Source organism: Macaca thibetana, chromosome 10 (assembly GCF_024542745.1).
Source record: "Macaca thibetana thibetana isolate TM-01 chromosome 10, ASM2454274v1, whole genome shotgun sequence".
In the NCBI taxonomy this organism is placed as follows: Eukaryota; Metazoa; Chordata; class Mammalia; order Primates; family Cercopithecidae; genus Macaca; species Macaca thibetana.
This window is the reverse complement of record NC_065587.1, coordinates 54,329,407-54,344,187: the sequence shown is the minus strand read 5'-3', so window position 1 is coordinate 54,344,187 and position 14,781 is coordinate 54,329,407. Positions and strand designations below refer to the sequence as shown.

The following is a 14,781-nucleotide window of genomic DNA, read 5'->3' as shown; positions in this document are numbered from 1 at the left end:
ACACTCTCGTCACCCCACTCAGGCTCTCATTCTGTGCCAGTCTGCCCCTATAGCCCCAGGGGGATGCCTTTCTCAACATGGGCAGACTGGTCTCCATGCTATGCTGCTTCTTGCCTCCTCACTGGACATTCTCATCTACCCCTGGCTCCAGCACACCATGCCAGCAGCCCTCCTACAGAGGCGCCCTCCTTGACCTGTTCCTTCTCTGATGCCCACACGGAGCCAGCCATGGCTCCCTTCCCCTTGGGGCAAACGCCTACCTTGCTCTGCCTATCTAATGGCTTTAGGACTGACTAGTTCGGTTAGTAAAGAAAAGGAGACAAAACAAGGAAGAACTACTTTTCCTTTTTGTGAAAATATGCATTGTGAAAAAAAATACAAAGATAAAAATATGCATGAAACATTAATGTTCGGTCTAAAGAACTATTATGAAGTGACCACTCATTAAACTATCACTGAGATTGAGTAAAAGATTTCCAACACTTTCTGCTCCTTGCTTATTCTTTTTCAATACAGCCCCTTCCTATGCTCTCGAAGGCAGCTAATGGTAGTGACTTTCTTTTTTACATTTTCAAGCTGGTATGTATTCCCTTAAATAGGTTTTCGTTCTTGTCTGCTTCTGTTCTATATCAATGGAGTCAGTTGGAATGTATTCTTTTGTGCCTGGCTTTGTGTGTTCAACATTATATTCATGAATTTCATCCACATTGTTGTGGGTAGCTGTATTTTGTCAATTTTCATTGCTGTGCCATCTATTGTACGACTACACACATCTCTACCGAGTTGCTTATAGTTTGCAACTGTTAAGAATAAAGCTGCTATGTATATACCTAGCATGTATGTAACACGTTCTGCACGTATATTCCAGAACTTAAAGTATAATTTTAAAAACTAGGATTTTCTAAATTAAAATGTTATTTATATCAATATGTAATAAGTTTATTATGTTAAATGAATTCATAAATGTTTTTAAATGTCAAAAAAATTAAAAATTTTATTCATGTAAAAAAAAAGAATAATGCTGCTATGAACACTCTGTGTGCATTTGCTGGAGCACGTGGGCAGGTGTTCTTGTAGGTTATACATCCAGGATAGGGAATGATGGGTTGCAGGGTATGCATATCTTCAGCTTCTCAAGCTGATACCAAGGTATTTCCCAAAGAGTTGGGACCAATTCACAGCCTTGCCATTGGTAGTTTAGAGTTCCTATTGTTCCGTATCTATGCTGTATGTAGAATTGTCAGAATCTTTTCATTTTTACCATCCTGCTATGAGTATAGAAATACATCATTGTGGACTTAATTTAAATTTCTTGACTATTAATGAGGTTGAGCACCTTTTTAGATCTTTATTAACCACTCGCATATCCTCTCTTTGATTTTCCGTGCAACTGTTTTGCTCATTGTTCTCTGGGGTTGTCTGACTTTTTCTTGCTGATTTCTACTGGAGTCGCGTCTTTCCTCAGCTATATGTATTATAAACATCTTCCAGGATCCAGGGTAATCTTCTGAAACCCTTATTGGTTTGTCTTTTACCTTTTGAATGAATGTCTTTATCACGTGCCCTTCCTACCCCAAAGACAGAATCAGGAATCCTTTTTTTATGTTCCTTTCTTACAATACAATAACTCGCTACTATACAATACAGTAACTCCAATATCTGAAGTCTTTGTGGACCTCTGCTGTTGGTTGTTTTTCTTGATTTTTTTTCATCTTGTTTTCTTAAGATCTGAGTGATTTTTTTATTGTGAGAGTGTATATTTAAGGGAAGTTTATGTATGTAACGATACTTTGTGGAATTTCTTGGATTCCTGTGTTTAAAAGAGCATTCTTCTGAATCAATTTGTCCTCAATTTTTCCTTAACAGCTCACGCTATTTTGAATTAAATTCATAGCTTTAGATTTCTCAGACTATGCACATGTGCCGGTTTTCCTACTCTGCTCTCATGGAAGGAAATGAGGCTGCAGTTACAAATTCTCAGAATAGTCTTTTTTTCCTTTTTTTTTTTGGAGATGGAGTCTTGCTCTGTCCCCCAGGCTGGAGTGCAGTGGCGCTATCTCAGCTCACTGCAACCTCTGTCTCCCAGGTTCAAGTGATTCTCCTGCCTCAACCTCCTGAATAGCTGGTATTACAGGCATGCACCACCACGCCTGGCTAATTTTTTTGTATTTTTAGTAGAGACGGGGTTTCACCATGTTGGTCAGGCCGATCTCGAACTCCTGGCCTCGTGATTTACCCACATCTGCCTCCCAAAGTGCTGGGATTACAGGCATGAGCCACCGCACCCAGCCCAGAATAGTCTTTTTTCCCACTTTGTTGAGAGCCAAAGCCAAGACAGGCAAGTTCCTTTACCACAGTCGTGCATGTGTGTGTTTCTGTTTCATTCATTTATTAATGTGTCAGCATTTGGGGGTCCTTATGAGTGAGATTTCTGATCTGACTTTTCACATTGCTTAGGGCTTTGCTCTTTTTTCTTGCCCTTGCCAGGGGCCCACTAAAATTCAAACCACAGATTACCAGGCATTGGCAGATACCCCCAGGGAAGCCTCTAACTAAAGCATTTCCTTATCTTTCTGGAGTGAGGCCTTCATGTCATTTTTGGCTTTTAAGAATTCCTCTTTCTTGCCAATGACTCATTGATTTAAAGAGTCATGCATTTTCAGTATTTTGGACAATATTTTGGGGGGGGTGTTTTATTGGGAATAGTTTCTAAGAGTCGTGATCCAAACTTGTCTGTAGCTTCATCTGTTTTTGTCAAGTTGGGGGATACTAGCCTTTCATTTCAACCAAATTCCCTTGCTTCTCCCCCCATTCTATATTTAATCCTGTCAGGGAGGAAAACATACCTTTCACTCTGAGGCATAGCAATTTCTCTCCATCCCTCAAGGTAAAAGGAAGCACTCCTTCTTCCAGGAAGCCTGCCCTGATACCACAACCCACAGCAACCCCTCTCTCCATACTTCAAGGAACTGATTATATGTCCCAGTGCTCCTTTCTTGTCATGCCCCTCTCTGGCTTCCTGGAAGAAGGAATGCTGGCTTTGTTTGGATCACATGATGTACCCTTTCCTTGGGCTCTAAGCCAAGAGATATAATTAGTGATACCTCCACTCATGCAAAGTGGCCCTTGCCGCAATCTGAACACATGACAGGCTCTCTTAACCCTCTGAAAGTTGCTTATTCTTTCTAGCAGTATTTGCCTTTGAAAAGATCCCTGTAGATCCCAAATGGTTAAATAAACAATAGTAACAAATGATGCATTGTCTAGGAAGAGAATTTGGGTGGAGAGGCCAACAGCATCTCCTTTCAACTCCAGACCATTCGTGCTGTCATTTTAATGTAAGATTGTATCTCCATGGATTTGTTAGAAAGGGAGATAGCTTGTGGGGACCTACCAGAATCATAGGCCTGAAATAATGTGAGAAAGACTGCACCCAGGTTTGAGGAACTCAGAGGGATAGTATTTTGTGTAACCATAAGAACATCCCACCTATAAGCTGTTTTCCCCAGGGATGTTAGTCAATGAAATGAAAAATGGTAAGTAGAGTCCAGAAGTCTTAGCTAAGGAGGCCAAGCTTCTAAAGAGTAAGAAGGCAGGGAGATCCAAACTAGGAGGTGGGACCTGGGGACTTAGGGAAAAAGTGCAGTGAGAGCAAATATTTGGGGTAGCAAATTTGTTGTGGGACTACAGAAGGAGAAACAGAGATCGTGGATTAATGTCACAGCTTATTTGGGAAGAACTTGAGGCTGTTCATGTAATAGCTCAGGAAAGTGAGTTGGCAGGCAGAAGAGACATTGCTCTGAGCCCACTCCCCCACCCACAACTGGGCAAGGCGATGGTGGTATAGGAGATCATGCAGGGTTCTTCCAAGATCTCCAAGGTATCCTCCAACTCTAACTGGTGGTTTTGGGGCTCAACACAGGAAATCATATTGCTGATTTTCTAGTCCAACTTTCTGCTCTCTAGAAGTCAGAAGGGGTAGGAATTCAGTAGCTACACAATCTGGTGAAAACATATCCATTTAAGCATAATTAATCCTCCCAAACCCTGTGGGCAGGGATGTTTTTCTGGGGCTTAAGAGATGCCCACACAAGGATTCTCCCAGGATGTTTTAAGTTCAATGAGCAGAGACATAAATGCCAGACCTCCTAGGGTTTGGCTAAATCAAGCAGACCTACAAGAGGAATGTGGGGAGTCTGGGGACAGGATGAAGAAGCAGAGGCCCCAGATTGGATTGGGTGCTGGGACTGAGGAGGCATAGCGTTCTGCTGTCTGTCTCCCCACAACCTAAGAGTCCATAATTTTTGAGAACTGGATGAAGAGGGAAAGGTGCTTCTTAGATCTTACCAGTCTTCAAGAAGCAAGCAGACATTTCCGCAGAAGGCTTTGCTGCATTAATGACGAATTTGAGATTCTGAGTGTAACTTGCAGAAGGTTCTGCCTATCAGTGAGAATCTTTGTGCAGCATTTCAGTTTTGGCTTTAATGAAACTGAGAAGGAGTACATAAGCAGTAACACCCAGGAGGGTGTTTCTCACTATTATCAGCCCCTCCGATGCTACAGGACCCACTCCATTGATTTCCCTATTTCCCTTCTTCCTCTCCCCAGCTCAAGGATCTGGGTGGTTTTCTTTGCTTTTTTTTTTTTTAATGTGTGTGTGTGTTGTTGTTGTTGTTGTTGTTGGCTTCTGGAGTAAAGCTTCAGTCCCCAGTCATCCTCCCTTCAACAACCCAGCCGCTATGAGGTCACCCCCATGGAATTTAAACTCACAGAACCTGAGTTCAATTCTTAGAGCAACTAGTTCTGAGGCACTTTCTAGTCCCCCATTTTATAGGGTGGGAGGAATTGAATCTCAAAGTAGGAAAAAAATTGCCTTCCACCTTCACCTCTCCACTTCTGGCTGAAATGGCCCCGAAAGACTCAGCTCTTCCCTACCCATATTTATCACTCGATATCTACTCACCACCTTACCCTCAATTCTTCTGAAGATTTCACTTTTGTTATCCCAGTGGCTCCAACCTTCTCTCCATCGAGCATGCATTTTATTTCTCCTTTTTACGCCCAACGTTTTGAAATATTCAATCCTAATAAAATGGCATGTTTCAAGAAATAATTAGTAGTCCTTTCCCAATTTGGTGTTCATCTTTGGAACTCTTAACTGAGGACATAAACTCCTCAGTTTATATCCTCCTCAGTTTATGAGCTAGGAACCCTCCATGCAGGCTCTGAACCTGGTGGTGCTCTTCCTTGGTAAGTGTCCTCCTATACAAAAACTCAGTGAGGGCACCACAGTCCCCCAAACACACATAAAAACATCGCATTACTTGCAGCATCAGGAGATCTTCAAGCTTGAAAACTAAACATTTAGTTTTCTTCAGGGATTCTGATTTTCTAAAAAGCCATGTTTTTGTATGTTGCCAGCCCCTGGCACCTCTCTGCAATAGGACTGGGAAAAGTCTTTTTGTTTTCCACCCACTCTTCATTTTGAAGCCCAGCCAGAACACATACAGTAATCTGAAAATTCCATTACAGGAAAAAACTCTTTCTTTCCATTCTCCTGACACTGGCAGAACCATGATGCAGAGGAGTATCAGCAATTGGACATCTGAGTAAAGCTGGCAGGAGACTCAGGATTTTACCAGGCTCTGCTGGGAGTAGAAAAGGGTTCCAGATGAGGAGTTTTGAGAACGTGTGACTTGACTCTCACTACCTTATCTGGTTCTGCCTCCTCCCCTCCTCTGGCCATCACTCCCGGGGTGGGCACTGGCTTCTCACAAAGTACTTCCCTTTTCTTATAGCTCATACTCCTCTCATTGCAGAAATAAATTCTCCACAACTTTTTTTTAATTTTAGAAATTTGAAAAAAATACATTTGAAAAACAGAAAAGAACAAAGAGAAGTAATGAGATAGTAGTTCTTCCTTACCTAGAGATAATAACTGTTGATAATTTAGTACATGTGTCCAGTTTTTTTACTGTATCAATACACATATCATCTGAATTTATATCTAATCTTTACCTCTACTCATATATAATCTATATCTATATATGTGTTTTTCATCAAATTTGCCTCAGATTATGCATGCATTTTTTAACTTTTTTCATTTAATCAAATATTGCAGAAATAATTTATTTTCTATAAAATGATTTTGGGAGCAAGTACTGTTTTCTTTATGTATACTGCACATAAGTACATAAATCATTAGTGGATTTTTACTACATAAACGTACCCATCTAGACACCACCCAGATCAAGAAAGAGATCATCACATAATATTCCTCTTCTCTCATCCAAGAAAAGGTCATCACTATTTTAAATTTTATCACCATCAATTAGACTTGCCTATTTTAAACTTTATGTAAATGGAATAATACAGTGTGTATTATTTTGTGTCTGGTTTCTTTTGCTCAACATCATGTTTCAAAAGTCCATCTATATTGTGGATATTGTTCATTCAATTTCATTGTTATATAATACTCCATCAAATGAATATAATATTTAATCCATTCCACTTTTGATAGATACTTGGATTGTCTCCAAGTTAGAGTCTTATGAAAGTTTCTATGACCACTTTTATATATGGCAGTGGGCATACATATAGATATTCCTGTTGGATATATACCTAGAAGTGGAATTGTTGGGTCGTAGGATATGCATATGTTCAACTTTAGAAGATCTGCCAAACAATTTTCCAAATTGGTTATATCAGTATACATTCTCATCAGCAGAATATGAGACTACCAGTGATGCTGATTTTTCTGCAATTTTAGCCCTTCTGTTATGTGTGTGTCTTGTGATTTGAATTTGCATTTTCCTGATAACTAATCAAGTTGGGCACCTTTTTATTACCTTTTATTGAACATTTGGATATTGTTTTTTATAAATTGCCTGGTTGAATCTTTTTGCTCATTTTTCAATTTTATGCCCTTTTCTTATTTATTATGCATTCTTTACATACACTGGATATGAGTCCCTTAATAGATATGCATATTGCAAATATCTTCTCTCACTCTGTAGTTTGCTTTTTCACTCTCTTTTATTTATCTTCCAATAAACAGAAATTCTTATTTTAATGTAGTTCAGTTTATCCATCTTTTCCCCTATGGTTAGTATTTTTGTTTCCCATTTAAGAAGTATTTCCTGCCCCAAAGTTACGAAGATATACTTCTGTGTTATCTTCTAGCATCTTACGTTATATTTTTGACATTTAAATCTATAGTGTGACTTACAAATTTAAATATATACTTTAAATGTGTGTTTTTACTTCATTCACTTTTTCCTTTTTATTTTCTTCCTTCTAACTTCCACTGTGATTTTTATTTTTATTTTTTGTTCTGCCAATTTTTGCTTAATGTATTTGATGCCATATTGCTAGATAAATCACATTGTAAACTACTATATGTTTGTAGTGGATTGACAATTTCATCATCATGAAATGTCCGGTTTTATCTCTAATAATGCTTCTTGCTTTAAAGGCTACTTTGTCTGATATTAACATATTCATACTCGCAGTATTTGGTTAGCATTTGCATGGTATACTTGCTTACATCCTTCAACTTTCAAACTTTAAGTTAGATCTTTCAAACCTTATATTTAAGACAGATGTCTTAAACTGCATTAGTTTTTGTTCATTCACTCTGACAGTCTTTGTCTCTTATTTGGAATATTAGGTCTGTTTGTGTTTAATGCAATAAATGATACTTTTGGGTTTGTATCAACCAATTACTATGCAAATTCTGTTGTCCGACAGCTGTTCTATTTTTCTTTTTATCCTTCTTTCACTTTGGATTAATCAAGTTTTTTTCCTATAATATCATTAACACTGCCCCCCTCATTGACTTGTTAGTTATTTATTCTTTTACATTACAAAATTCATCTTGGACTTATTAGGGTATAAAATAAAATTTGCATCCCAGGCAATGCAAAAATTTTCAAACACTTTACCTCCAAGTACTCACATCTTTTGTGTTTTTCTTAATGTACTATAATTCTACATAAATCTAAATTCCATGGAAATTACTATTATTGGGCTGTATAGTCAATAGTAACTTAAGTAAAGATATCTCAATTTTGGCCCTGTTGATGTTTTGGGCCATATATTTATTTGTTGTAAAAGGCAGTTCCATGTATTACGGATGTTTAGCAGCATCCTTGGTCTCTATCCACTAGATGTCAGTAGCACCAACCCCCAAGATGTGACAATTAAAAATGTCTTCAAACATTGCCAGATGTCCCCTAGTGGGCACAATTGCCCTGACTTGGGAACCACTAATAAGATTTATGTACATATTTTCCCTTTCTGTTTTTCTTCATTCCTTCTTTCATTATCTTGTTTATGTCTAGGATAATCTTTCATTTGCCTACATAAATCTCTGATATTTCATCTTTTTTTTTTTTTTTTTTGAGACAGAGTCTCACTCTGTCACCCAGGCTGGAGTGCAGTGGCGTGATCTTGGCTCACTGCAGCCTCCACCTCCTGGGTTCAAGCAATTCTCCTGCCTCATCCTCCCATGTAGCTGGGACTACAAGCATGTGCCACCGCACCCAGATAATTTTTGTATTTTTAGTAGAGATGAGGTTTCACCATGTTAGCCAGGCTTGTCTTGAACTCCTGACCTCAAGTGATACACCCACCTCGGCCTCCCAAAGTGCTGGGACTGCAGATTTGAGCCACTGTGCCTGGCCTGATATTTCTTTCCATGTGAAAGTGCTTGTGATGAATTTTCTGTCTTTGTCTGAAAATACCTTAGTTCTGGTCTTATTTTTGGAAGATTTTTTTCTTAGGTATAGAATTCTAGGTTAGCATTATTTTCTGTCAGCATGTTAAAGATATCATTCCATTGTCTTCTCCCTTTCATTGTTTCCATTGGGAAGACAGCTATCAGTCTTACTGTTATTCTTTAAAGGCATGTCTTTTTTTCCGCTAGATTTTAAGATTTTTCTCTTTGCTTTGGCTTCAAGTAAAATTAAAACAGATATACCTAAATATGGTTTTACTGTGATGTGCCTAGGTGTTCACTGGTCTCAGAGGGCTACTTTAATGTGTAGCTTGATGTCTTATATCAGTTTACCAAATTCTCAGCCATTTTCCATTTCTTTGCTCTATTCTGTCTTTCTTCTCCTTCTGGATCTCCAATTACACATATGTTAGTTCTCTCACTATATGCTATCTGTCACATTCACTCTTTTCTATATTTTTTAGTATTATTTTCCTCTCCCTGTTTTAGTCTGGATATGCTCTGCTAACTTATCTTTCGGTTTGATCAACCTCTCTTCAGCTGGGTCCAGTCTTCTCTAAATACCATACACTGATTATTTTATTTTTGTCATTGTACTTTTATTTTTAGAATTTTGATTATTTTCTTTTTTATTATAATGCATCTCTTGAATACAGCACACAGGTGGATTTTGACTCTTTATCCAGCTTGCCACTCTGTGTCTTTTAACTGGGGGCATTTAGCCCATTTACATTTAAAGTTAATATTGTTATGTGTGAATTTGATCCTGACATCATGATGCCTGTTGGTTATTTTGCAAACTTGTTTAGGCATTTGCTTCATAGTGTCACTCCACTGTGTATTTCAGTGTGTTTTTTGTAGTGGCTGATATTGGTTTTTCCTTCCATATTTAGTGCTTCCTTCAGAAGTTCTTGCAAGGCAGACCTGGTGGTGACAAATTCCCTCAGCATTTGCTTGTCTGAAAAAGATTTTATTTCTCCTTCACTTAGGAAGCTCAGCTTGGCCGGATATTAAATTCTAGGTTGGAAATTCTTTGCTTTAAGGGTGTTTAAAATTGGCCCCCCATCTCTTCTGGCTTGTAGGGTTTCTGCTGAGATGTCTGCTGTTAGTCTGATGGGCTTCCCTTTATAGGTAACCTGGTCCTTCTCTCTGGTTGCCCTTACCATTTTTGTTTTCATTTTGACGTTGGAGAATCTGATGATTATGTGTCAGGGCTGATCTTCTCGTGGAGTATTTTACTGGGGTTCTCTGGATTTCCTGAATTTGAATGTTGGCCTGTCTTGCTAGGTTGGGGAAGTTTTCCTGGATGATATCCTGAAGTGTATTTTCCTACTTAGTTTCATTCTCCCAGTCTCTTTCAGGTACCCCTATCATTCGTAGGTTCAGTTTTTTAACATAGTCCCATAATTCTTGGAGGTTTTGTTCATTCCTTTTCATTCTTTTTTCTCTAATCTTGTCTGCCTGCCTTATTTCAGCAAGATAGTCTTCAAGCTCTGATATCCTTTCTTCCACTTGGTCTACTCAGCTATTGATACTTGTGTTTGCATTATGAAATTCTCATGTTGTGTTTTTCAGCTCCATCAGATCACTTATGTTCCTCTCTAAAGTTCTTATTCTGATTAACAGCACCTGTGATGTTTTATTATGGTTCTTAGCTTCTTTGCTGTGAGTTAGAACATAATCCTTTCGCTCAGTGAGGTTTGTTATTACCCATCTTCCTAAGCCTACTTCTGTAAATTCATCCATCTCAGTCTCAGCCCAGTTCTGTGCCCTTGCTAGAGACGTGTTGCAACTCTCTGAAGGAGAAGAGGCACTTTGGCTTTTTGAGGTTTCAGTATTTTTGCATTGATTCTTTCTCATCTTCATGGGTTTATCTACCTTTGATCTTTGAGGCTGCTGACATTTGAATGGAGTTTTTTGTGGTGCCTTTTTCTTGATGCTGTTGTATTCTGTTTGCTTTTCTTTTAGCAGTCAGGCTCCTCTTCTGTAGGACTGCTGCAGTTTGCTTGTTATCCACTCCAGTCGCTATTTGCCTGGGTCCCTCCCATCCCTGGAGTTATCACCAGTGGAGGCTGCAGACCAGCAAAGATGCCAAGCTGCTCCTTCCTCTGAGAGCTCTGTCTTAGAGGGGCACTGGCCTGATGCCAGCTGAAACACTCCTGTATGAGATGTGTGGAGACTTCTGTTAAGAGGTTTCACTTAGGAGGAGTAGGGTCAGAAACCCACTTAAATAAGCAATATTTCTCCCTTGAAGGGGTGGGTGTGCCACAGTGGGGGGAATCGCCCTCATCTGGGCTGCCCTGACTCTCCAGAGCCAGTAGGCAGAAAAGACTAAGATCATTGATTCACAATACCACCGCTGTCCCTCCTCCTAGGAGCTCCTCTCAAGGTTATCCAGTGTCCTATCCATAAACCCCTGGCTGGGGATACTGAGATTCCCACTGGGAGGCCCCACCCAGCACTTTGGGAGGCCGAGGCAGGCAGATCACTTGAGGTCAGCAGTTGAAGACTAACCTGGCTAACATGGCAAAACCCCATCTCTACTAAATATACCAAAATTAGCCAGGTGCAGTGGCATGCACCTGTAATCCCAGCTACTTGAGAGGCTGAGGCATGAGAATGCTTGAACCTGGGAGGTGGAGATTGCAGTAAGCTGAGAAGATCACACCACTGCACTCCAAACTGGAAGACAGAGTGAGACTCTGTCTCAAAAAAAAAAGAAAAGAAAATTAACCCTAATGAATAAAACTTTAATTGTGGGACATTCAGATAATGGAAAATTGTCCTTAGTTAGGGGGACTTCTGAAAATCCTTCTCATTTTGTTCCTGTTGACACAAGCAACCTTGCCTTTGCTTGGCATAAAGCCCAGCAGCAGGGCCTAGGCACAGAGATCAGCTCCCTAACTATTCTGTTGATGCAACAGCATCACTGGATGTCTCATATCTGAGATACTGCTGATCTGTTCTCATCTTGGTTTGGGCACAAACCATGCAGATGGGACATTAGTGACATTCAGATGATGCAGTGTCCCAGGTAGCAAAAGCAATAAGTTAGGCAGAGGTTGATCCGAGTGAGGGTAGGAATAGGGCATGGAGTGATGCCCTGGATTCTTGGCCTCTGCACTTAGCACAAAGGAAGAGTGTCTGGAGCAGACTGACAAGGAACAAAATAGTTCCAGGAGACAGGTCCCATGCTGCTGCTTATCTGGGTTGAAACACACCAGCCTAGATTAATGTTTCTTTGAACAACTATTAATAGTGGCTGTTACTTGGAACAACTATTAGTTGTTAGTTGTAACTAATAAATCTATTACTTGCCCCTACTATACCCATGGGATACACCCCACCTCACCTTCATCTGTCCATTACAAAAAACCTCCTGTGTTCCCACAGAAGTCAAAACAGATTTTTGCCCCTCTGGGGAATGCTCTTGATAAAATCCACAGAACTGCAGATGGAGGGCTCCTAGATTTTAAAAGACTCTTCAGGGCACTATGTGAAAATAGAAGAGACCCTCTGACTTACAGGCACACACCATCATACCCAGCTAATTTTTGTATTTTTTTTTTTTAGTACAGATGAGGTTTCACCATGTTAGCCAGGCTGGTCTCAAACTCCTGACCTAAAATAATCCTCCCACCTCAGCCTCCCAAAGTGCTGGGATTATAGATGTGAGCCACTGTGCCCAACCTATCATTTCAATTTGAAGAACCCCCTAAAGATTTCTTATAAGGCAGGCTAATGGTGACAAACTCCCTCAGTTTTTGTCTAGGAAATGTTTTATCAGTAGTTTATTTTTAAAAGATAATTTTGCTAGGTATAGTAATCTTAGTTGGCAAGTTTTTTCTCACACTACTTTGATTATGTCATCTCACTCCCTCCTGGCTTGCAAGTTATCTGCTGAGAAATCCGCTGTTAATTGTATGGGGGTTCTCTTATACGTGATGAGTTGCTTTTCTCTTGCTGCTTTCAGAATTCCTTCCTTAACCCAGGCTTTTAACAATTTGATTAAATGTATTTCATCGTAGCCTTCTTTGGATTGATCATATTTGGGAACTTTTGAGCTTCATAAATTCAGATGTTGACTTATGAACATCTGGGAAGTTTTCAGACATTATTATTGTTGTTGTTGTTGTTGTCGTTGTTGTTGTTGTTATTTTGAGGCAGAGTCTCACTCTGTCACCAGGCTGGAGTGCAGTGCCGTGATCTTGGCTCACTGCAACCTCCGCCTCCTGGGTTCAAGTGATTCTCCTGCCTCAGCCTCCCAGGTAGCTGGGACTGCAGGCACGCACCACCACACCCAGCTAATTTTTGTATTTTTAGTAGAGATAGGGTGTCACTATGTTGGTGAGGATGGTCTCGATCTCTTGACCTTGTGATCCACCCACCTTGGCCTCCCAAAGTGCTTGGATTACAGGCGTGAGACACCATGCCCAGCCTCAGACATTGCCACTGTGCCTGGCCTCAGACATTATTTTTTAAAGTAAGCTTTATACTCTTTTATCTCTCTCTCCTTATTCTGGTATTCCCATAATACATATATTGGTCTATTTGATTGTGCCCCATAAAGCCCTTAGTCTTTCTTCACTCTTTTTCATTCTTTTTTTCTGTATTCACCTTTGACTAGCTAAAGAACAAGTCATGATGTGTTCTTTGAATTTGCTGATTCTTCCATCAGTGCTTTCAGCCAGGTGAGACAAAAACCAGTCCCTTAGGCAGCCCTGAAAAAAGTCAGAATATTGGACAGGGTGCCAGTTTCTGTTTCTCTGTATTAGGCATACACTGCCCCCAGAGGCAGGCATTTCTGGCTGAGGTAACTCCCATCAACCAAAGACTATTCTCTGGAGAAGGTTCCTGATGTACATTATTAACCACAACACTTGCAGGAGCTCTGAGATGAGTGCACACACCAGTAAAGGGAATTTGGGTAGGTTACTAAGAGGTGTCTTCTATAATGACTCATTGGCATATATACTTTATGCCACTAGACAGAAGTGATGGGTTATAGTCACAGGTGACAGTTTCAGGATTTATAACCACTTCAGTTTTAATAACAAGGATTCTGATATTCTTTCCCCAAAAATTCTATCTGACATTTATTAACATTAGCCACCCTGACAAGGAAAAGCAATTTGGGCTTCATATCTTCTTCAGTGGCATGGCTGAAAGCTTAGTTGGCTCTCAGTGTATATAATCCACAGCCATTGTGTATATGTCTATGTAGTTGTGCTCTTCATATGGCTGCATTTTACTGATCCCTTTGATCTCCTTCCACTTATCTGTGACAATTACTCTTTTGCTAATGTTGGTCAAGCAACTTCTCTCCCTTCCTCCCTTCATGACCCAGGCTTGGCAGATGAATGTATGAAAGAGACATAAGGTCTAAGTAGGTTATCCAAGAGGATAACTGGTTCTTTTCCTAGTCCTTCATTTGGGGATTCCCTAACCTTTTTGTCTCTACTTTTTGTCAGGAAGGAATAAACTTCTTTACTCTAAAGAGCTCTAAGTCCAATCTCTTTCTCAATATCAGGACAAAGCTCCACTTGTGAAAGATGTTCACCTGAGCCCTTAGATCCTGAACTATTGTCCCTTTTCATTCCACAGAGCTCTAACAATCTATTAGGCCCTAGTCCCTTGCCTGGCCTTAGTCACTGCTGCATCATATTCTCTAAAGCTGTATAGCCTTTCCTTGGGCTACAAAGTTGACAGATGTGACATTCTGACCCATCTGTCTAGGTAAGCATATTTGGTCCTCTGCCCCAGGGAGAAACACATGACTGGAAGTATAGTGAGAGCACTGTGATCTCCTCATTCAGGGGAAGTTACATTTTAAAAATGATCAAGAGACTAATGAAAAATGGTGAAAAATTTCACATAATCTGGGGAAACAATATGGGCAAGAAAGTCTTCCTTGCATTACCTGAAATCACAGGATATGAGTAATATTACTCAGGTAAAATTTCCAGGCAAACAGAACTGACCTGGCAGGAATAAGAGGGGATTAGGTATGACAGAAGGCAGAGTCCATTCTGGAAGCTCATGGT

The 14,781-nt window shown here is 39.9% G+C and overlaps 1 protein-coding gene across 1 annotated transcript in view; it reads left to right on the top strand.

Moving 5' to 3' along the window:
- Positions 1 to 14,781, top strand: part of DNTTIP1 (deoxynucleotidyltransferase terminal interacting protein 1) — a 505,046-nt gene that overhangs the window by 321,675 nt on the left and 168,590 nt on the right. The gene's annotated exons all lie outside the window — the stretch shown is intronic.